General features: G+C 60.3%; 1 long non-coding RNA gene across 2 annotated transcripts in view; it reads right to left on the bottom strand.

Moving 5' to 3' along the window:
* Positions 1 to 21,907, bottom strand: part of LOC143776232 (uncharacterized) — an 83,402-nt gene extending 61,495 nt beyond the window's left edge. Inside the window, exons 1-6 of one of the 2 annotated variants that reach the window (XR_013215792.1) lie at positions 21,646 to 21,907; positions 16,541 to 16,853; positions 15,083 to 15,151; positions 14,842 to 14,990; positions 3,275 to 3,481; positions 2,138 to 2,286 (exon numbers count right to left, since the gene is read on the bottom strand). This is a non-coding gene — a long non-coding RNA (uncharacterized LOC143776232). Of the gene's footprint in view, positions 1 to 2,137; positions 2,287 to 3,274; positions 3,482 to 14,841; positions 14,991 to 15,082; positions 15,152 to 16,540; positions 16,958 to 21,645 lie in introns of those variants that run through there. The other variant, XR_013215791.1, reaches the window with a different exon arrangement.
* Between the last annotated feature and the right edge of the window lie 448 nt (positions 21,908 to 22,355).

Here is a 22,355-nt window from a genome sequence, read left to right as displayed (position 1 = left end):
AATGGCAGGGAATGCTGGCTCTGATGGGCAGAGAATACTTGCCTCAAATGGCAGGGAATGCTGGCTCTGATGGGCAGAGAATACTTACCTCAAATGGCAGGGAATGCTGGCTCTGATGGGCAGAGAATACTTGCCTCAAATTGCAGGGAATGCTTGCCTAAAATGGCAGGGAATGCTGGCTCTGATGGGCAGAGAATGCTGGCTCTGGTGGGCAGAGTATGCTTGCCTCAAATGGCAGGGAATGCTGGCTCTGATGGGCAGAGAATGCTGGCTCTGATGGGCAGAGAATACTTGCCTCAAATGGCAGGGAATGCTGGCTCTGATGGGCAGAGAATGCTGGCCTAAAATGGCAGGGAATGCTTGCCTCAAATGGCAGGGAATGCTGGCTCTGATGGGCAGAGAATGCTGGCCTAAAATGGCAGGGAATGCTTGCCTAAAATGGCAGGGAATGCTGGCTCTGATGGGCAGAGAATACTTGCCTCAAATGGCAGGGAATGCTGGCTCTGATGGGCAGAGAATACTTGCCTCAAATGGCAGGGAATGCTGGCTCTGATGGGCAGAGAATACTTGCCTGAAATGGCAGGGAATGCTGGCTCTGATGGGCAGAGAATACTTGCCTAAAATGGCAGGGAATGCTGGCTCTGATGGGCAGAGAATGCTGGCCTCAAATGGCAGGGAATGCTGGCTCTGATGGGCAGAGAATGCTGGCTCTGATGGGCAGAGAATACTTGCCTCAAATGGCAGGGAATGCTGGCTCTGATGGGCAGGGAATGCTGGCTCTGATGGGCAGAGAATACTTGCCTCAAATGGCAGGGAATGCTTGCCTAAAATGGCAGGGAATGCTGGCTCTGATGGGCAGAGAATACTTGCCTCAAATGGCAGGGAATGCTGGCTCTGATGGGCAGAGAATGCTGGCTCTGGTGGGCAGAGAATGCTTGCCTCAAATGGCAGGGAATGCTGGCTATGATGGACAGAGAATGCTGGCTCTGATGGGCAGAGAATGCTGGCCTAAAATGGCAAGGAATGCTTGCCTCAAATGACAGGGAATGCTGGCTCTGAAGGGCAGAGAATGCTGGCCTAAAATGGCAGGGAATGCTTGCCTAAAATGACAGGGAATGCTGGCTCTGATGGGCAGAGAATGCTGGCTCTGATGGGCAGAGAATACTTGCCTCAAATGGCAGGGAATGCTGGCTCTGATGGGCAGAGAATACTTGCCTGAAATGGCAGGGAATGCTGGCTCTGATGGGCAGAGAATGCTGGCTCTGATGGGCAGAGAATACTTGCCTCAAATGGCAGGGAATGCTGGCTGTGATGGGCAGAGAATGCTGGCTCTGATGGGCAGAGAATACTTGCCTCAAATGGCAGGGAATGCTGGCTCTGATGGGCAGAGAATGCTGGCTCTGATGGGCAGAGAATACTTGCCTCAAATGGCAGGGAATGCTGGCTCTGATGGGCAGAGAATGCTGGCTCTGATGGGCAGAGAATGCTGGCCTAAAATGGCAGGGAATGCTGGCTCTGATGGGCAGAGAATGCTGGCCTCAAATGGCAGGGAATGCTGGCTCTGATGGGCAGAGAATACTTGCCTCAAATGGCAGGGAATGCTGGCTCTGATGGGCAGAGAATGCTGGCCTAAAATGGCAGGGAATGCTTGCCTAAAATGGCAGGGAATGCTGGCTCTGATGGGCAGAGAATACTTGCCTCAAATGGCAGGGAATGCTGGCTCTGATGGGCAGAGAATACTTGCCTCAAATGGCAGGGAATGCTGGCTCTGATGGGCAGGGAATACTTGCCTAAAATGGCAGGGAATGCTGGCTCTGATGGGCAGAGAATGCTGGCCTAAAATGGCAGGGAATGCTGGCTCTGATGGGCAGAGAATGCTGGCTCTGATGGGCAGGGAATGCTGGCCTAAAATGGCAGAGAATGCTGGCTCTGAGTGGCAGGGAATGCTGGCTCTGAGGGGGTGTGGATTGGTGTAGAGGGGCTGTGTGGTGATGTAGAGGCCTACAGAGCCACACAGCCCCCTGGTGTGACTTCCCGAGTGCCATGACAGCTGACTGTATATACATGTATACACATACATGTATGTACATGTGCCATGACCGCTCCTTAGACCATACATACATGGATTGTCACTTACCCAAACCGAGGATGAAGAGGCTTAGCTGCTCCACATGATGATGATGGAGGCCGGAGAGCAGTGTTCCTTCATAGCGATGTCGTCCATTAAGGAAACTTGGAGTCCTTGTCCCGCCAGTTCTTGAGCCAGTGTACACGATGCCTTGTTACCTATTGGAAAAAAAAAAGGGAAAAAAAAAGGAAATTATTGAATTTTGACATTATTTTTATTCTAAGCCCTATTATTTCTACTGGTACATTAACCCCTTGTTCCACGAGCGTATATTCCCAGCAGACACAAAGCGAGGGGGCGACTGTCCCAAGTGTTACCTACTGAGAGAACAATAATTAATAAGGGAAATATTGCATTCATAATTAGTGTTCACAGCAAAGTGACTGTGCTCAGCTCCCCCTAACCCTCCCCTACCCCACAGGGAACGCCTGTACCCCGCCATGCCCCCCACAGCTGACCCCATACACCCTGCTCAGCTCACCGTCCCCCTCCAGGGACAGCCTGTCTCCCACCGCAGAGCCCCCCCCCCCCCACACACAGCTGACCCCATACAGACGTGCAGCGATGGTGCCGATACGGGCTCAAGGGGCTGAATGAGGGTGACAGAAGCTAGAGGAGGCTGTCAGGGGGTGGAGGAGGCTGTCAGGGGATGGAGGAGGCTGACAGGGGATGGAGGAGGCTGACAGGGGATGGAGGAGGCTGACAGGGGATGGAGGAGGCTGACAGGGGGATGGAGGAGGCTGTCAGGGGATGGAGGAGGCTGTCAGGGGATGGAGGAGGCTGTCAGGGGCTGGAGGAGGCTGACAGGGGATGGAGGAGGCTTCAGATCTCTCTCAGCATAAAAGAGAATTGTTGGAGTCTCTCCTTCTCCATAATCCTGAACCTTCGGCTTGATATTGTGATTCTTCCTCGAATGGTTTATCATCCGTCCAAAAGTGAACGGGATGTCAGGGTGGCAATCACAGGGTGCTTCCATTGCATTAATGCACATTTTATGTCCTTTATGTGTAAAAAAGTACATGTACGACATTCCTAGCAGTGATTTCTGCAATGCTTCCCCTTCTGTAGAGTCCATAGTTTTTCCATGATAATCACACACTACATCTCCTTTTTTAAAAGCATGGCTGGTCTTTACGGTGTGCCCACCTTTTGTGCTGTCCTCTATTATAACTAGTCCTTTCCATTTTTGTGTCCTCACAAGCTCTTTGATCTCCTCTGTACGGTCCGTTTTCCTTTGCTTTTGGGGTTTCCAAACATATAACACTTCTTGTATGGTTGGTATACTTGTTTTCCATCCCTGTTGCTTCACGTAGATTGACAGTAGTTTTGTTTTGGGGCATTTCCTGAAAGATTCTAAATATGCAATAAAAAATTAGAATGAGCAGCACATATACCATGTTTTTTTGTTTTTGCTTTGCTTTTTGCTTTAGAAGATGCACCCCAAATTTGGTAAAGGAAAAGAGAAAACATTGTTTTAATGTTAAATGGGGCCTGTCTTCTAATGCCAGTGGCTGTCTTAGACAATTATCTATATACATAAGAGGCTGTCAGGGGCTGGAGGAGGCTGTCAGGGCACGGAGGAGGCTGTCAGGGGCTGGAGGAGGCTGTCAGACCCTACATATGGCTAATGCAAGGTAAACCCGATTTTCCGTCCCGCAAGAGGGACCGGTGTCCCTCTTGCGGGACGAAAATTTGGGTTTACCTTGCATTTGTCATAAGTAGTGTCTCAGAGGCTGGAGAGAGTGTCAGAGGCTGGAGGAGGCTGTCAGAGGCTGGAGGAGGCTGTCAGAGGCTGGAGGAGGCTGTCAGGGGCAGGAGGAGGCTGACAGGGGATGGAGGAGGCTGTCAGGGGAAGGAGGAGGCTGTCAGGGGCAGGAGGAGGCTGTCAGGGGCAAGAGGAGGCTGTCAGGGGATGGAGGAGGCTGTCAGGGGCAGGAGGAGGCTGTCAGGGGAAGGAGGAGGCTGTCAGGGGAAGGAGGAGGCTGTCAGGGGCAAGAAGAGGCTGTCTGGGGATGGAGGAGGCTGTCAGGGGCAGGAGGAGGCTGTCAGGGGCAAGAGGAGGCTGTCAGGGGAAGGAGGAGGCTGTCAGGGGAAGGAGGAGGCTGTCAGGGGCAAGAGGAGGCTGTCAGGGGATGGAGGAGGCTGTCAGGGGCAGGAGGAGGCTGTCATGGGCAGGAGGAGGCTGTCAGGGGAAGGAGGAGGCTGTCAGGGGCAAGAGGCTGTCTGGGGATGGAGGAGGCTGTCTGGGGATGGAGGAGGCTGTCAGGGGCAGGAGGAGGCTGTCAGGGGCAGGAGGAGGCTGTCTGGGGATGGAGGAGGCTGTCTGGGGATGGAGGAGGCTGTCTGGGGATGGAGGAGGCTGTCATGGGCAGGAGGCGGCTGTCTGGGGATGGAGGCGGCTGTCTGGGGATGGAGGCGGCTGTCTGGGGATGGAGGAGGCTGTCAGGGCATGGAGGAGGCTGCCAGGGCATGGAGGAGCCTGTCAGGGCATGGAGGAGCCTGTCAGGGCATGGAGGAGCCTGTCAGGGCATGGAGGAGGCTGTCAGGGGCTGGAAGAGGCTGTCAGGGGCTGTCAGACCCTACATATGGCTAATGCAAGGTAAACCCGATTTTCCGTCCCGCAAGAGGGACCGGTGTCCCTCTTGCGGGACAAAAATTTGGGTTTACCTTGCATTTGTCATAAGTAGTGTCTCAGAGGCTGGAGAGGCTGTCAGGGCATGGAGGATGCAGTGGGTGAGAATGCAGTGAGGATGCAGTGGGTGAGAATGCAGTGAGGATGCAGTGGATGAGAATGCAGTGAGGATGCAGTGGGTGAGAATGCAGTGAGGATGCAGTGGGTGAGAATGCAGTGAGGATGCAGTGGGTGAGAATGCAGTGGGTGAGAATGCAGTGGGTGAGAATGCAGTGGGTGAGAATGCAGTGGGTGAGAATGCAGTGAGGATGCAGTGGGTGAGAATGCAGTGAGAATGCAGTGGGTGAGAATGCAGTGAGACTGCAGTGGGTGAGAATGCAGTGGGTGAGAATGCAGTGGGTGAGAATGCAGTGAGAATGCAGTGGGTGAGAATGCAGTGAGAATGCAGTGAGGATGCAGTGGGTGAGAATGCAGTGGCAATGCAGTGGGTGAGAATGCAGTGAGAATGCAGTGGGTGAGAATGCAGTGGATGAGAATGCAGTGAGAATGCAGTGGGTGAGAATGCAGTGAGAATGCAGTGGGTGAGAATGCAGTGGGTGAGAATGCAGTGAGAATGCAGTGGGTGAGAATGCAGTGGGTGAGAATGCAGTGGCAATGCAGTGGGTGAGAATGCAGTGAGACTGCAGTGGGTGAGAATGCAGTGAGAATGCAGTGGCAATGCAGTGGGTGAGAATGCAGTGAGACTGCAGTGGGTGAGAATGCAGTGAGAATGCAGTGGGTGAGAATGCAGTGAGTGAGAATGCAGTGAGAATGCAGTGGGTGAGAATGCAGTGAGAATGCAGTGGGTGAGAATGCAGTGAGAATGCAGTGGGTGAGAATGCAGTGGGTGAGAATGCAGTGAGAATGCAGTGGGTGAGAATGCAGTGAGAATGCAGTGGGTGAGAATGCAGTGGGTGAGAATGCAGTGGCAATGCAGTGGGCGAGAATGCAGTGGCAATGCAGTGGCAATGCAGTGGGTGAGAATGCAGTGGCAATGCAGTGGGTGAGAATGCAGTGGGTGAGAATGCAGTGGCAATGCAGTGGGTGAGAATGCAGTGAGACTGCAGTGGGTGAGAATGCAGTGAGAATGCAGTGGGTGAGAATGCAGTGAGAATGCAGTGGGTGAGAATGCAGTGGGTGAGAATGCAGTGGGTGAGAATGCAGTGAGAATGCAGTGGGTGAGAATGCAGTGAGAATGCAGTGGGTGAGAATGCAGTGGGTGAGAATGCAGTGAGAATGCAGTGGGTGAGAATGCAGTGAGAATGCAGTGGGTGAGAATGCAGTGAGAATGCAGTGGGTGAGAATGCAGTGGGTGAGAATGCAGTGGGTGAGAATGCAGTGAGAATGCAGTGGCTGAGAATGCAGTGAGAATGCAGTGGCTGAGAATGCAGTGGCTGAGAATGCAGTGGCTGAGAATGCAGTGGCAATGCAGTGGCTGAGAATGCAGTGAGGAGGCTGTCAGGGCCTGGAGGAGGCTGTCAGGGCCTGGAGGAGGCTGTCATGGGCAGGAGGAGGCTGTCATGGGCAGGAGGAGGCTGTCAGGGGCAGGAGGAGGCTGTCTGGGGATGGAGGAGGCTGTCTGGGGATGGAGGAGGCTGTCAGGGGAAGGAGGAGGCTGTCAGGGGAAGGAGGAGGCTGTCAGGGGCAAGAGGAGGCTGTCTGGGGATGGAGGAGGCTGTCTGGGGATGGAGGAGGCTGTCTGGGGATGGAGGAGGCTGTCTGGGGATGGAGGAGGCTGTCTGGGGATGGAGGAGGCTGTCAGGGCATGGAGGAGGCTGTCAGGGCATGGAGGAGGCTGTCAGGGGCAAGAGGAGGCTGTCTGGGGATGGAGGAGGCTGTCTGGGGATGGAGGAGGCTGTCAGGGGCAGGAGGAGGCTGTCTGGGGATGGAGGAGGCTGTCAGGGGCAGGAGGAGGCTGTCTGGGGATGGAGGAGGCTGTCTGGGGATGGAGGAGGCTGTCAGGGGCAGGAGGAGGCTGTCATGGGCAGGAGGAGGCTGTCATGGGCAGGAGGAGGCTGTCAGGGCATGGAGGAGGCTGTCACGGGAAGGAGGAGGCTGTCAGGGGCAGGAGGAGGCTGTCAGGGGCAAGAGGAGGCTGTCTGGGGCAGGAGGAGGCTCTCTGGGGATGGAGGAGGCTGTCTGGGGATGGAGGAGGCTGTCTGGGGATGGAGGAGGCTGTCTGGGGATGGAGGAGGCTGTCAGGCCATGGAGGAGGCTGTCAGGCCATGGAGGAGGCTGTCAGGCCATGGAGGAGGCTGTCAGGCCATGCAGGAGGCTGTCAGGCCATGCAGGAGGCTGTCAGGCCATGGAGGAGGCTGCCAGGGGATGGAGGAGGCTGTCAGGGGCTGGAGGAGGCTGTCAGACGCTACATATGGCAAATGCAAGGTAAACCCGATTCCCGTCCCACCTGCGGGACTCCGGTCCCTCTTGCGGGACGAAATTCGGGTTTACCTTGCATTTGTCATAAGTAGTGTCTCAGGGGCAGGAGGAGGCTGTCAGGGGCAGGAGGAGGCTGTCAGGGGCAGGAGGAGGCTGTCAGGGGCAGGAGGAGGCTGTCAGGCCATGGAGGAGGCTGTCAGGCCATGGAAGAGGCTGTCAGGCCATGGAGGAGGCTGTCAGGCCATGGAGGAGGCTGTCAGGCCATGGAGGAGGCTGACAGGGGATGGAGGAGGCTGACAGGGGATGGAGGAGGCTGTCAGGGGCTGGAGGAGGCTGTCAGGGGTTAGGAGGAGGCTGTCAGGGGCAGGAGGAGGCTGTCAGGGGCAGGAGGAGGCTGTCAGGCCATGGAGGAGGCTGTCAGGCCATGGAGGAGGCTGTCAGGCCATGGAGGAGGCTGTCAGGCCATGGAGGAGGCTGTCAGGCCATGGAGGAGGCTGTCAGGTCATGGAGGAGGCTGTCAGGTCATGGAGGAGGCTGTCAGGCCATGGAGGAGGCTGACAGGGGATGGAGGAGGCTGTCAGACGCTACATATGGCAAATGCAAGGTAAACCCGATTCCCGTCCCACGTGCGGGACTCCGGTCCCTCTTGCGGGACGAAATTCGGGTTTACCTTGCATTTGTCATAAGTAGTGTCTCAGAGGCTGGAGAGGCTGTCAGGGGCAGGAAGAGGCTGTCAGGGCGTGGAGGAGGCTGTCAGGGCGTGGAGGAGGCTGTCAGGGCGTGGAGGAGGCTGTCAGGGCGAGGAGGAGGCTGTCAGGGCGTGGAGGAGGCTGTCAGGGCGTGGAGGAGGCTGTCAGGGCTTGGAGGAGGCTGTCAGGGCGTGGAGGAGGCTGTCAGGGCGTGGAGGAGGCTGTCAGGGCGTGGAGGAGGCTGTCAGGGCGTGGAGGAGGCTGTCAAGGGCTGGAGGAGGCTGACAGAGGATGGAGGAGGCTGTCAGACGCTACATATGGCAAATGCAAGGTAAACCCGATTCCCGTCCCACGTGCGGGACTCCGGTCCCTCTTGCGGGACGAAATTCGGGTTTACCTTGCATTTGTCATAAGTAGTGTCTCAGGGGCGTGGAGGAGGCTGTCAGGGGCGTGGAGGAGGCTGTCAGGGGCGTGGAGGAGGCTGTCAGGGGCGTGGAGGAGGCTGTCAGGGCGTGGAGGAGGCTGTCAGGGCGTGGAGGAGGCTGTCAGGGCGTGGAGGAGGCTGTCAGGGGCAGGAGGAGGCTGTCAGGGGCAGGAGGAGGCTGTCAGGGGCAGGAGGAGGCTGTCAGGCCATGGAGGAGGCTGTCAGGCCATGGAGGAGGCTGTCAGGCCATGGAGGAGGCTGTCAGGCCATGGAGGAGGCTGTCAGGCCTTGCAGGAGGCTGTCAGGCCATGCAGGAGGCTGTCAGGCCATGGAGGAGGCTGTCAGGCCATGGAGGAGGCTGACAGGGGATGGAGGAGGCTGTCAGGGGCTGGAGGAGGCTGTCAGACGCTACATATGGCAAATGCAAGGTAAACCCGATTCCCGTCCCACCTGCGGGACTCCGGTCCCTCTTGCGGGACGAAATTCGGGTTTACCTTGCATTTGTCATAAGTAGTGTCTCAGGGGCAGGAGGAGGCTGTCAGGGGCAGGAGGAGGCTGTCAGGGGCAGGAGGAGGCTGTCAGGCCATGGAGGAGGCTGTCAGGGGCAGGAGGAGGCTGTCAGGCCATGGAGGAGGCTGTCAGGGGCAGGAGGAGGCTGTCAGGCCATGGAGGAGGCTGTCAGGCCATGGAGGAGGCTGTCAGGCCATGGAGGAGGCTGTCAGGCCATGGAGGAGGCTGTCAGGCCATGGAGGAGGCTGTCAGGCCATGGAGGAGGCTGACAGGGGATGGAGGAGGCTGTCAGGGGCAGGAGGAGGCTGTCAGGGGCAGGAGGAGGCTGTCAGGGGCAGGAGGAGGCTGTCAGGGGCTGGAGGAGGCTGTCAGGGGCTGGAGGAGGCTGTCAGGCCATGGAGGAGGCTGTCAGGCCATGGAGGAGGCTGTCAGGCCATGGAGGAGGCTGTCAGGCCATGGAGGAGGCTGTCAGGCCATGGAGGAGGCTGACAGGGGATGGAGGAGGCTGTCAGGGGCTGGAGGAGGCTGTCAGACGCTACATATGGCAAATGCAAGGTAAACCCGATTCCCGTCCCACCTGCGGGACTCCGGTCCCTCTTGCGGGACGAAATTCGGGTTTACCTTGCATTTGTCATAAGTAGTGTGTCAGGGGCAGGAGGAGGCTGTCAGGGGCAGGAGGAGGCTGTCAGGGGCAGGAGGAGGCAGTCAGGGGCAGGAGGAGGCAGTCAGGGGCAGGAGGAGGCAGTCAGGGGCAGGAGGAGGCTGTCAGGGGCAGGAGGAGGCTGTCAGGCCATGGAGGAGGCTGTCAGGCCATGGAGGAGGCTGTCAGGCCATGGAGGAGGCTGTCAGGCCATGGAGGAGGCTGTCAGGCCATGGAGGAGGCTGTCAGGCCATGGAGGAGGCTGTCAGGCCATGGAGGAGGCTGACAGGGGATGGAGGAGGCTGTCAGGGGCAGGAGGAGGCTGTCAGGCCATGGAGGAGGCTGTCAGGCCATGGAGGAGGCTGTCAGGCCATGGAGGAGGCTGTCAGGCCATGGAGGAGGCTGACAGGGGATGGAGGAGGCTGACAGGGGATGGAGGAGGCTGACAGGGGATGGAGGAGGCTGTCAGGGGCAGGAGGAGGCTGTCAGGGGCAGGAGGAGGCAGTCAGGGGCAGGAGGAGGCAGTCAGGGGCAGGAGGAGGCAGTCAGGGGCAGGAGGAGGCAGTCAGGGGCAGGAGGAGGCAGTCAGGGGCAGGAGGAGGCTGTCAGGCCATGGAGGAGGCTGTCAGGCCATGGAGGAGGCTGTCAGGCCATGGAGGAGGCTGTCAGGCCATGGAGGAGGCTGACAGGGGATGGAGGAGGCTGACAGGGGATGGAGGAGGCTGACAGGGGATGGAGGAGGCTGTCAGGGGCAGGAGGAGGCAGTCAGGGGCAGGAGGAGGCTGTCAGGGGCAGGAGGAGGCTGTCAGGGGCAGGAGGAGGCTGTCAGGCCATGGAGGAGGCTGTCAGGCCATGGAGGAGGCTGTCAGGCCATGGAGGAGGCTGACAGGGGATGGAGGAGGCTGACAGGGGATGGAGGAGGCTGACAGGGGATGGAGGAGGCTGTCAGGGGCAGGAGGAGGCAGTCAGGGGCAGGAGGAGGCTGTCAGGGGCAGGAGGAGGCAGTCAGGGGCAGGAGGAGGCAGTCAGGGGCAGGAGGAGGCAGTCAGGGGCAGGAGGAGGCAGTCAGGGGCAGGAGGAGGCTGTCAGGGGCAGGAGGAGGCTGTCAGGGGCAGGAGGAGGCTGTCAGGCCATGGAGGAGGCTGTCAGGCCATGGAGGAGGCTGTCAGGCCATGGAGGAGGCTGTCAGGCCATGGAGGAGGCTGTCAGGCCATGGAGGAGGCTGTCAGGCCATGGAGGCGGCTGTCAGGCCATGGAGGAGGCTGTCAGGCCATGCAGGAGGCTGTCAGGCCATGGAGGAGGCTGACAGGGGATGGAGGAGGCTGTCAGGGGCTGGAGGAGGCTGTCAGACGCTACATATGGCAAATGCAAGGTAAACCCGATTCCCGTCCCACGTGCGGGACTCCGGTCCCTCTTGCGGGACGAAATTCGGGTTTACCTTGCATTTGTCATAAGTAGTGTCTCAGAGGCTGGAGAGGCTGTCAGGGGCAGGAAGAGGCTGTCAGGGCGTGGAGGAGGCTGTCAGGGCGTGGAGGAGGCTGTCAGGGCGTGGAGGAGGCTGTCAGGGCGTGGAGGAGGCTGTCAGGGCGTGGAGGAGGCTGTCAGGGCGTGGAGGAGGCTGTCAGGCCATGGAGGAGGCTGTCAGGCCATGGAGGAGGCTGTCAGGCCATGGAGGAGGCTGTCAGGCCATGGAGGAGGCTGACAGGGGATGGAGGAGGCTGTCAGGGGCTGGAGGAGGCTGTCAGGGGCAGGAGGAGGCTGTCAGGGGCAGGAGGAGGCTGTCAGGGGCAGGAGGAGGCTGTCAGGCCATGGAGGAGGCTGTCAGGCCATGGAGGAGGCTGTCAGGCCATGGAGGAGGCTGTCAGGCCATGGAGGAGGCTGACAGGCCATGGAGGAGGCTGACAGGCCATGGAGGAGGCTGACAGGGGATGGAGGAGGCTGTCAGGCCATGGAGGAGGCTGTCAGGCCATGGAGGAGGCTGTCAGGCCATGGAGGAGGCTGTCAGGCCATGGAGGAGGCTGTCAGGCCATGAAGGAGACTGTCAGGCCATGGAGGAGGCTGTCAGGCCATGGAGGAGGCTGTCAGGCCATGGAGGAGGCTGTCAGGCCATGGAGGAGGCTGACAGGCCATGGAGGAGGCTGACAGGGGATGGAGGAGGCTGTCAGGCCATGGAGGAGGCTGTCAGGCCATGGAGGAGGCTGTCAGGCCATGGAGGAGGCTGTCAGGCCATGGAGGAGGCTGTCAGGCCATGGAGGAGGCTGTCAGGCCATGGAGGAGGCTGTCAGGCCATGGGGGAGGCTGTCAGGCCATGGAGGAGGCTGTCAGGCCATGGAGGAGGCTGTCAGGCCATGGAGGAGGCTGTCAGGCCATGGAGGAGGCTGTCAGGCCATGGAGGAGGCTGACAGGGGATGGAGGAGGCTGACAGGGGCTGGAGGAGGCTGTCAGGGGCAGGAGGAGGCTGTCAGGGGCAGGAGGAGGCTGTCAGGGGCAGGAGGAGGCTGTCAGGGGCAGGAGGAGGCTGTCAGGCCATGGAGGAGGCTGTCAGGCCATGGAGGAGGCTGTCAGGCCATGGAGGAGGCTGTCAGGCCATGGAGGAGGCTGACAGGCCATGGAGGAGGCTGACAGGGGATGGAGGAGGCTGACAGGGGATGGAGGAGGCTGTCAGGGGCTGGAGGAGGCTGTCAGGGGCAGGAGGAGGCTGTCAGGGGCAGGAGGAGGCTGTCAGGCCATGGAGGAGGCTGTCAGGCCATGGAGGAGGCTGTCAGGCCATGGAGGAGGCTGTCAGGCCATGGAGGAGGCTGTCAGGTCATGGAGGAGGCTGTCAGGTCATGGAGGAGGCTGTCAGGTCATGGAGGAGGCTGTCAGGCCATGGAGGAGGCTGTCAGGCCATGGAGGAGGCTGTCAGGCCATGGAGGAGGCTGTCAGGCCATGGAGGAGGCTGACAGGGGATGGAGGAGGCTGTCAGGGGCTGGAGGAGGCTGTCAGACGCTACATATGGCAAATGCAAGGTAAACCCGATTCCCGTCCCACCTGCGGGACTCCGGTCCCTCTTGCGGGACGAAATTCGGGTTTACCTTGCATTAGTCATAAGTAGTGTCTCAGGGGCAGGAGGAGGCTGTCAGGGGCAGGAGGAGGCTGTCAGGGGCAGGAGGAGGCTGTCAGGGGCAGGAGGAGGCTGTCAGGGACAGGAGGAGGCTGTCAGGAACAGGAGGAGGCTGTCAGGCCATGGAGGAGGCTGTCAGGCCATGGAGGAGGCTGTCAGGCCATGGAGGAGGCTGTCAGGCCATGGAGGAGGCTGTCAGGCCATGGAGGAGGCTGTCAGGCCATGGAGGAGGCTGTCAGGCCAAGGAGGAGGCTGTCAGGCCATGGAGGAGGCTGTCTGGGCATGGAGGAGGCTGCCTGGGGATGGAGGAGGCTGTCTGGGGCTGGAGGAGGGTCACTGAGGGCCTGGGGTGGCAGAGCTTGTGGCGTGCTGCAGGAGCCAATAAAGGGGGCAGAGTGAGTATGTGGGCCTGGTATGGTGCTGTAGAGGCTGTGTGGCACTGACGGGAAGCTGGCCCAGAGTGGCAGAGAATGCTGGCCCAGAGTGGCAGGGGATGCAGACCCTGGGTGCCAGAGAATGCAGACCCTGGGTGCCAGAGAATGCAGACCCTGGGTGCCAGAGAATGCAGACCCTGGGTGCCAGAGAATGCAGACCCTGGGTGCCAGAGAATGCAGACCCTGGGTGCCACAGAATGCAGACCCTGGGTGCCACAGAATGCAGACCCTGGGTGCCACAGAATGCAGACCCTGGGTGCCACAGAATGCAGACCCTGGGTGCCACAGAATGCAGACCCTGGGTGCCACAGAATGCAGACCCTGGGTGCCACAGAATGCAGACCCTGGGTGCCACAGAATGCAGACCCTGGGTGCCACAGAATGCAGACCCTGGGTGCCACAGAATGCAGACCCTGGGTGCCACAGAATGCAGACCCTGGGTGCCACAGAATGCAGACCCTGGGTGCCACAGAATGCAGACCCTGGGTGCCACAGAATGCAGACCCTGGGTGCCACAGAATGCAGACCCTGGGTGCCACAGAATGCAGACCCTGGGTGCCACAGAATGCAGACCCTGGGTGCCACAGAATGCAGACCCTGGGTGCCACAGAATGCAGACCCTGGGTGCCACAGAATGCAGACCCTGGGTGCCACAGAATGCAGACCCTGGGTGCCACAGAATGCAGACCCTGGGTGCCACAGAATGCAGACCCTGGGTGCCACAGAATGCAGACCCTGGGTGCCACAGAATGCAGACCCTGGGTGCCACAGAATGCAGACCCTGGGTGCCACAGAATGCAGACCCTGGGTGCCACAGAATGCTGACCCTGGGTGCCACAGAATGCAGACCCTGGGTGCCACAGAATGCTGACCCTGGGTGCCACAGAATGCTGACCCTGGGTGCCACAGAATGCAGACTCTGGGTGCCACAGAATGCAGACCCTGGGTGCCACAGAATGCAGACCCTGGGTGGCAGTGAACGCTGACCCTGGGTGGCAGAGAACGCTGACCCTGGGTGGCAGAGAACGCTGACCCTGGGTGGCAGAGAACGCTGACCCTGGGTGGCAGAGAACGCTGACCCTGGGTGGCAGAGAACGCTGACCCTGGGTGGCAGAGAACGCTGACCCTGGGTGGCAGAGAACGCGGACCCTGGGTGGCAGAGAACGCGGACCCTGGGTGGCAGAGAACGCGGACCCTGGGTGGCAGAGAACACTGACTCTGGGTGGCAGAGAACGCTGACTCTGGGTGGCAGAGAACGCTGACTCTGGGTGGCAGAGAACGCTGACTCTGGGTGGCAGAGAACGCTGACTCTGGGTGGCAGAGAACGCTGACTCTGGGTGGCAGAGAACGCTGACTCTGGGTGGCAGAGAACGCTGACTCTGGGTGGCAGAGAACGCTGACTCTGGGTGGCAGAGAACACTGACTCTGGGTGGCAGAGAACGCTGACTCTGGGTGGCAGAGAACGTTGACTCTGGGTGGCAGAGAACGCTGACTCTGGGTGGCAGAGAACGCTGACTCTGGGTGGCAGAGAACGCTGACTCTGGGTGGCAGAGAACGCTGACCCTGGGTGGCAGAGAACGCTGACCCTGGGTGGCAGAGAACGCTGACTCTGGGTGGCAGAGAATGCTGACTCTGGGTGGCAGAGAATGCTGGCTCTGAGGGGCTGTGAATACTGGCTCTGAGGGGCTGTGGATTGGTGTAGAGGGGCTGTGTGGTGATGTAGAGGCCTACAGAGCCACACAGCCCCCTGGTGTGACTTCCCGAGTGCCATGACAGCTGACTGTATATACATGTATACACATACATGTATGTACATGTGCCATGACCGATCCTTAGACCATACATACATGGATTGTCACTTACCCAAACCGAGGATGAAGAGGCTTAGCTGCTCCACATGATGATGATGGAGGCCGGAGAGCAGTGTTCCTCCATAGCGATGTCGTCCATTAAGGAAACTTGGTGTCCTTGTCCCGCCAGTTCTTGAGCCAGTGTCCACGATGCCTTGTTACCTATTGGAAAAAAAAAAAGGGAAAAAAAGGAAATTATTGAATTTTGACATTATTTTTATTCTAAGCCCTATTATTTCTACTGGTACATTAACCTCTTGTTCCACGAGCGTATATTCCCAGCAGACACACAGCGAGCGGGCGACTGTCCCAAGTGTTACCTACTGAGAGACAGGGAAAGAAAGAACAATAATTAATAAGGGAAATATTGCATTCATAATTAGTGTTCACAGCAAAGTGACTGAGCTCAGCTCCCCCTAACCCTCCCCTACCCCACAGGGAACGCCTGTACCCCGCCATGCCCCCCACAGCTGACCCTATACATTGTCCTCACCTCCCCCTGCAGGGACCCAGCCTCCCCGCAGTGCCCCCCACAGCTGACCCCATACACCTTGCTCAGCTCACCGTCCCCATCCAGGGACAGCCTGTCTCCCCCACAGTGCCCCCCCATACACTGCGCTCAGCTCACTGTCCCCCTCCAGGGACAGTCTGTCTCCCCCGCAGTGTCCCCCCATACACTGAGGAGGGTGTCAGTGGCTGGAGGAGGGTGTCAGTGGCTGGAGGAGGGTGTCAGTGGCTGGAGGAGGGTGTCAGTGGCTGGAGGAGGGTGTCAGTGGCTGGAGGAGGGTGTCTGGGGATGGAGGAGGGTGTCTGGGGATGGAGGAGGGTGTCTGGGGATGGAGGAGGGTGTCTGGGGATGGAGGAGGCTGTAAGGGGATGGAGGAGGCTGTAAGGGGATGGAGGAGGCTGTAAGGGGATGGAGGAGGGTCTCAAGGGCTGGAGGAGGGTCTCAAGGGCTGGAGGAGGGTCACTGAGGGCCTGGGGTGGCAGAGCTTGTGGCGTGCTGCAGGAGCCAATAAAGGGGGCAGAGTGAGTATGTGGGCCTGGTATGGTGCTGTAGAGGCTGTGTGGCACTGACGGGAAGCTGGCCCAGAGTGCCAGAGAATGCAGACCCTGGGTGCCAGAGAATGCAGACCCTGGGTGCCAGAGAATGCAGACCCTGGGTGCCAGAGAATGCAGACCCTGGGTGCCAGAGAATGCAGACCCTGGGTGCCAGAGAATGCAGACCCTGGGTGCCAGAGAATGCAGACCCTGGGTGCCAGAGAATGCAGACCCTGGGTGCCAGAGAATGCAGACCCTGGGTGCCAGAGAAAGCAGACCCTGGGTGCCAGAGAAAGCAGACCCTGGGTGGCAGAGAACGCAGACCCTGGGTGGCAGAGAACGCAGACCCTGGGTGCCAGAGAACGCAGACCCTGGGTGCCAGAGAACGCAGACCCTGGGTGCCAGAGAACGCAGACCCTGGGTGCCAGAGAACGCTGACTCTGGGTGGCAGAGAACGCTGACTCTGGGTGGCAGAGAATGCTGGCTCTGAGGGGCTGTAGATTGGTGTAGAGGGGCTGTGTGGTGATGTAGAGGCCTACAGAGCCACACAGCCCCCTGGTGTGACTTCCCGAGTGCCATGACAGCTGACTGTATATACATGTATACACATACATGTATGTACATGTGCCATGACCGCTCCTTAGACCATACATACATGGATTGTCACTTACCCAAACCGAGGATGAAGAGGCTTAGCTGCTCCACATGATGATGGAGGCCGGAGAGCAGTGTTCCTCCATAGCGATGTCACCCGTTAGGGAAACTTGGTGTCCTTGTCCCGCCAGTTCTTGAGCCAGTGTCCACGATGCCTTGTTACCTATTTGAAAAAAAAAGGAAATTGAATTTTTAAATAATTTTTATTCTAAGCCCTATAAATTCTACTGGTACATTAACCCCTTCTTCCATGAGCGTATATTCCCAGCAGACACATAGCAAACGGGCGACTGTCCCAAGAGCTTCCTGTGGGTGACGCTCTGTTACCTACTGAGAGACAGGGAAATAAAAAATAATAATTAATAAGGGAAATATTGTATTTTATAATTAGTGTTCATAGCAGTAACAACACAGCCCTCCTAACCCTCCCCTGACCCCACAGGGACTGCCTGTACCCCCGCCATGCCCCTCACAGTTGACCCCATATGCTGAGCTCTGCTCCCCCTCCCCTTTCCCCTACAGAAACAGCCTAAGGGAGGCCGTGAGAGCCTATCATCATCGGTCGGAGGCCGTGAGAGCCTATCATCGGTCGGAGGCCGTGAGAGCCTATCATCGGTCGGAGGCCGTGAGAGCCTATCATCGGTCGGAGGCCGTGAGAGCCTATCATCGGTCGGAGGCCGTGAGAGCCTATCATCGGTCGGAGGCCGTGAGAGCCTATCATAGGTCGGAGGCCGTGAGAGCCTATCATCGGTCGGAGGCCGTGAGCGCCAGTCGGAGGCTGTGGGAGGCCGTGAGCGCCGGTTGGAGGCCGTGAGCGCCTATCATCGGTCGGAGGCCGTGAGCGCCTATCATCGGTCGGAGGCCGTGAGAGCCTATCATCGGTCGGAGGCCGTGAGAGCCTATCATCGGTCGGAGGCCGTGAGAGCCTATCATCGGTCGGAGGCCGTGAGAGCCTATCATCGGTCGGAGGCCGTGAGAGCCTATCATCGGTCGGAGGCCGTGAGAGCCTATCATCGGTCGGAGGCCGTGAGAGCCTATCATCGGTCGGAGGCCGTGAGAGCCTATCATCGGTCGGAGGCCGTGAGAGCCTATCATCGGTCGGAGGCCGTGAGAGCCTATCATCGGTCGGAGGCCGTGAGAGCCTATCATAGGTCGGAGGCCGTGAGAGCCTATCATCGGTCGGAGGCCGTGAGAGCCTATCATCGGTCGGAGGCCGTGAGCGCCAGTCGGAGGCTGTGGGAGGCCGTGAGCGCCGGTTGGAGGCCGTGAGCGCCTATCATCGGTCGGAGGCCGTGAGCGCCTATCATCGGTCGGAGGCCGTGAGAGCCTATCATCGGTCGGAGGCCGTGAGAGCCTATCATCGGTCGGAGGCCGTGAGAGCCTATCATCGGTCGGAGGCCGTGAGAGCCTATCATCGGTCGGAGGCCGTGAGAGCCTATCATCGGTCGGAGGCCGTGAGAGCCTATCATCGGTCGGAGGCCGTGAGAGCCTATCATCGGTCGGAGGCCGTGAGAGCCTATCATCGGTCGGAGGCCGTGAGCGCCAGTCGGAGGCTGTGGGAGGCCGTGAGCGCCGGTTGGAGGCCGTGAGCGCCTATCATCGGTCGGAGGCCGTGAGCGCCTATCATCGGTCGGAGGCCGTGAGAGCCTATCATCGGTCGGAGGCCGTGAGAGCCTATCATCGGTCGGAGGCCGTGAGAGCCTATCATCGGTCGGAGGCCGTGAGAGCCTATCATCGGTCGGAGGCCGTGAGAGCCTATCATCGGTCGGAGGCCGTGAGAGCCTATCATCGGTCGGAGGCCGTGAGAGCCTATCATCGGTCGGAGGCCGTGAGAGCCTATCATCGGTCGGAGGCCGTGAGAGCCTATCATCGGTCGGAGGCCGTGAGCGCCAGTCGGAGGATGTGGGAGGCCGTGAGCGCCGGTTGGAGGCCGTGAGCACCAGTCGGAGGCCGTCTGAGGCCGTGAGAGCCTATCATCGGTCAGAGGCCGTGAGAGCCTATCATCGGTCGGAGGCCGTGAGAGCCTATCATCGGTCGGAGGCCGTGAGAGCCTATCATCGGTCGGAGGCCGTGAGCGCCAGTCGGAGGCTGTGGGAGGCCGTGAGCGCCGGTTGGAGGCCGTGAGCGCCTATCATCGGTCGGAGGCCGTGAGAGCCTATCATCGGTCGGAGGCCGTGAGAGCCTATCATCGGTCGGAGGCCGTGAGAGCCTATCATCGGTCGGAGGCCGTGAGAGCCTATCATCGGTCGGAGGCCGTGAGAGCCTATCATCGGTCGGAGGCCGTGAGAGCCTATCATCGGTCGGAGGCCGTGAGAGCCTATCATCGGTCGGAGGCCGTGAGAGCCTATCATCGGTCGGAGGCCGTGAGCGCCAGTCGGAGGCTGTGGGAGGCCGTGAGCGCCGGTTGGAGGCCGTGAGCGCCTATCATCGGTCGGAGGCCGTGAGAGCCTATCATCGGTCGGAGGCCGTGAGAGCCTATCATCGGTCGGAGGCCGTGAGAGCCTATCATCGGTCGGAGGCCGTGAGAGCCTATCATCGGTCGGAGGCCGTGAGAGCCTATCATCGGTCGGAGGCCGTGAGAGCCTATCATCGGTCGGAGGCCGTGAGAGCCTATCATCGGTCGGAGGCCGTGAGAGCCTATCATCGGTCGGAGGCCGTGAGAGCCTATCATCGGTCGGAGGCCGTGAGAGCCTATCATCGGTCGGAGGCCGTGAGAGCCTATCATCGGTCGGAGGCCGTGAGAGCCTATCATCGGTCGGAGGCCGTGAGAGCCTATCATCGGTCGGAGGCCGTGAGAGCCTATCATCGGTCGGAGGCCGTGAGAGCCTATCATCGGTCGGAGGCCGTGAGAGCCTATCATCGGTCGGAGGCCGTGAGAGCCTATCATCGGTCGGAGGCCGCGAGAGCCTATTGGAGGCCGTGAGCGCCAGTCGGAGGCTGTGAGCCAGTCGGAGGCTGTGGGAGGCCGTGAGAGCCTATCATCGGTCGGAGGCCGCGAGAGCCTATCATCGGTCGGAGGCCGTGAGAGCCTATCATCGGTCGGAGGCCGTGAGAGCCTATCATCGGTCGGAGGCCGTGAGAGCCTATCATCGGTCGGAGGCCGTGAGAGCCTATCATCTACCTACCTGTCTCCCCCGCAGTGCCCCCCCATGCTGTGCAGAGCTCACCGTCCCCCTCCAGGGACCTGTCTCCCCCATACACTGTGCTCAGCTCACCGTCCCCCTCCAGGGACAGCCTGTCTCCCCCCCGCAGTGCCCCCCCATACACTGCGCTCAGCTCACGGTCCCCTTCCAGGGACAGCCTGTCCCCCCCTGCAGTGCCCCCCCCCATACACTCTGCTCAGCTCACGGTCCCCTTCCAGGGACAGATGTCCCCCCCGCAGTGCCCCCCATACACTGGGCTCAGTTCACGGTCCCCTTCCAGGGACAGCCTATCTCCCCCCGCAGTGCCCCCCCATACACTCTGCTCAGTTCACGGTCCCCTTCCAGGGACAGATGTCCCCCCCGCAGTGCCCCCCATACACTGTGCTCAGTTCACGGTCCCCTTCCAGGGACAGCCTATCTCCCCCCGCAGTGCCCCCCCATACACTGCTCAGCTCACGGTCCCCTTCCAGGGACAGATGTCCCCCCCGCAGTGCCCCCCATACACTGTGCTCAGTTCACGGTCCCCTTCCAGGGACAGCCTATCTCCCCCCGCAGTGCCCCCCCATACACTCTGCTCAGCTCACGGTCCCCTTCCAGGGACAGATGTCCCCCCCGCAGTGCCCCCCATACACTGTGCTCAGTTCACGGTCCCCTTCCAGGGACAGCCTATCTCCCCCCGCAGTGCCCCCCCATACACTCTGCTCAGCTCACGGTCCCCTTCCAGGGACAGATGTCCCCCCCGCAGTGCCCCCCATACACTGTGCTCAGTTCAGGGTCCCCTTCCAGGGACAGCCTATCTCCCCCCGCAGTGCCCCCCCCATACACTCTGCTCAGCTCACGGTCCCCTTCCAGGGACAGATGTCCCCCCCGCAGTGCCCCCCATACACTGTGCTCAGTTCAGGGTCCCCTTCCAGGGACAGCCTATCTCCCCCCGCAGTGCCCCCCCATACACTCTGCTCAGCTCACGGTCCCCTTCCAGGGACAGATGTCCCCCCCGCAGTGCCCCCCATACACTGCGCTCAGTTCACGGTCCCCTTCCAGGGACAGCCTATCTCCCCCCGCAGTGCCCCCCCATACACTCTGCTCAGCTCACGGTCCCCTTCCAGGTACAGCCTATCTCCCCCCGCAGTGCCCCCCCATACACTCTGCTCAGCTCACGGTCCCCTTCCAGGGACAGATGTCCCCCCCGCAGTGCCCCCCATACACTGTGCTCAGTTCACGGTCCCCTTCCATGGACAGCCTATCTCCCCCCGCAGTGCCCCCCATACACTCTGCTCAGCTCACGGTCCCCTTCCAGGGACAGATGTCCCCCCCGCAGTGCCCCCCATACACTGTGCTCAGTTCACGGTCCCCTTCCAGGGACAGCCTATCTCCCCCCGCAGTGCCCCCCCATACACTCTGCTCAGCTCACGGTCCCCTTCCAGGGACAGATGTCCCCCCCGCAGTGCCCCCCATACACTGTGCTCAGTTCACGGTCCCCTTCCAGGGACAGCCTATCTCCCCCCGCACTGCCCCCCCATACACTCTGCTCAGCTCACGGTCCCCTTCCAGGGACAGATGTCCCCCCCGCAGTGCCCCCCATACACTGTGCTCAGTTCACGGTCCCCTTCCAGGGACAGCCTATCTCCCCCCGCACTGCCCCCCCATACACTCTGCTCAGCTCACGGTCCCCTTCCAGGGACAGATGTCCCCCCCGCAGTGCCCCCCATACACTGTGCTCAGTTCACGGTCCCCTTCCAGGGACAGCCTATCTCCCCCCGCAGTGCCCCCCCATACACTCTGCTCAGCTCACGGTCCCCTTCCAGGGACAGATGTCCCCCCCGCAGTGCCCCCCATACACTGTGCTCAGTTCACGGTCCCCTTCCAGGGACAGATGTCCCCCCCGCAGTGCCCCCCATACACTCTGCTCAGCTCACGGTCCCCCCCCCCCCTCTCCCTACAGCTGACCCCATACAGACATGCAGCGGGCTTATACTTACCGGCCGGCAGCTCCAAGCTTCAAATCTGGCGCTCACAGGTCACGTCACTGTTGCTTCCGTCATACCGGGAAAGCAGCGGGCGGGCTCGGCGCCATGTCACACAGAGAGCCCGGCCGCCCCTCCCCCGCTTCACCGTACAGCCGGGCAGAGGATGTGTTCATTGTGCTGCAGCCGCACGGCGCTGACTCCGCCCCCCGAGCCTTCACTACAGGGGACGAGTCACAGGCAGCCCGGCGTGTCACAGGAGTCCTCCCCCTTCCACTGTGTACACATGCCGGCGAGTGAGTTCCGGGTTCCGGCCGCACAGCGGGGACCCCGCCCACCGGCCAGACAGTGCTGAGGAGGGGGATGGGTGACAAGCTCCTCACACACCGCCCCTCCCCCGCCACTGTCCGCCGTAACAGCACACAGCCGGGGAAGGAATGAGCCCCAGGGGGCACGGCACTGGCCCCGCCCACCACGGGTATCACTGGCCCTGACCCCGCCCACCGCGCACCAGACAGCGAAGCACAGGTGGACATCGATGAGCCCCGTGGGCACGCAGCGCTGACTCCGCCCACAGCGCACCACACAGCCGTGCACACGGGGACATCTATGAGCCCCGGGGCACACAGCGCTGACTCCGCCCACACCGCACCACGCAGCGGAGCACGGGGAGGGGGGGGGGGAGCTATGAGCCCCAGGGGCAAACGGCGCTGACTCCGCCCACC

The sequence above is a fragment of the Ranitomeya variabilis genome, chromosome 5, assembly GCF_051348905.1.
Source record: "Ranitomeya variabilis isolate aRanVar5 chromosome 5, aRanVar5.hap1, whole genome shotgun sequence".
Taxonomy (NCBI): domain Eukaryota; kingdom Metazoa; phylum Chordata; class Amphibia; order Anura; family Dendrobatidae; genus Ranitomeya; species Ranitomeya variabilis.
This window is presented reverse-complemented; position numbering and strand designations above follow the sequence as displayed.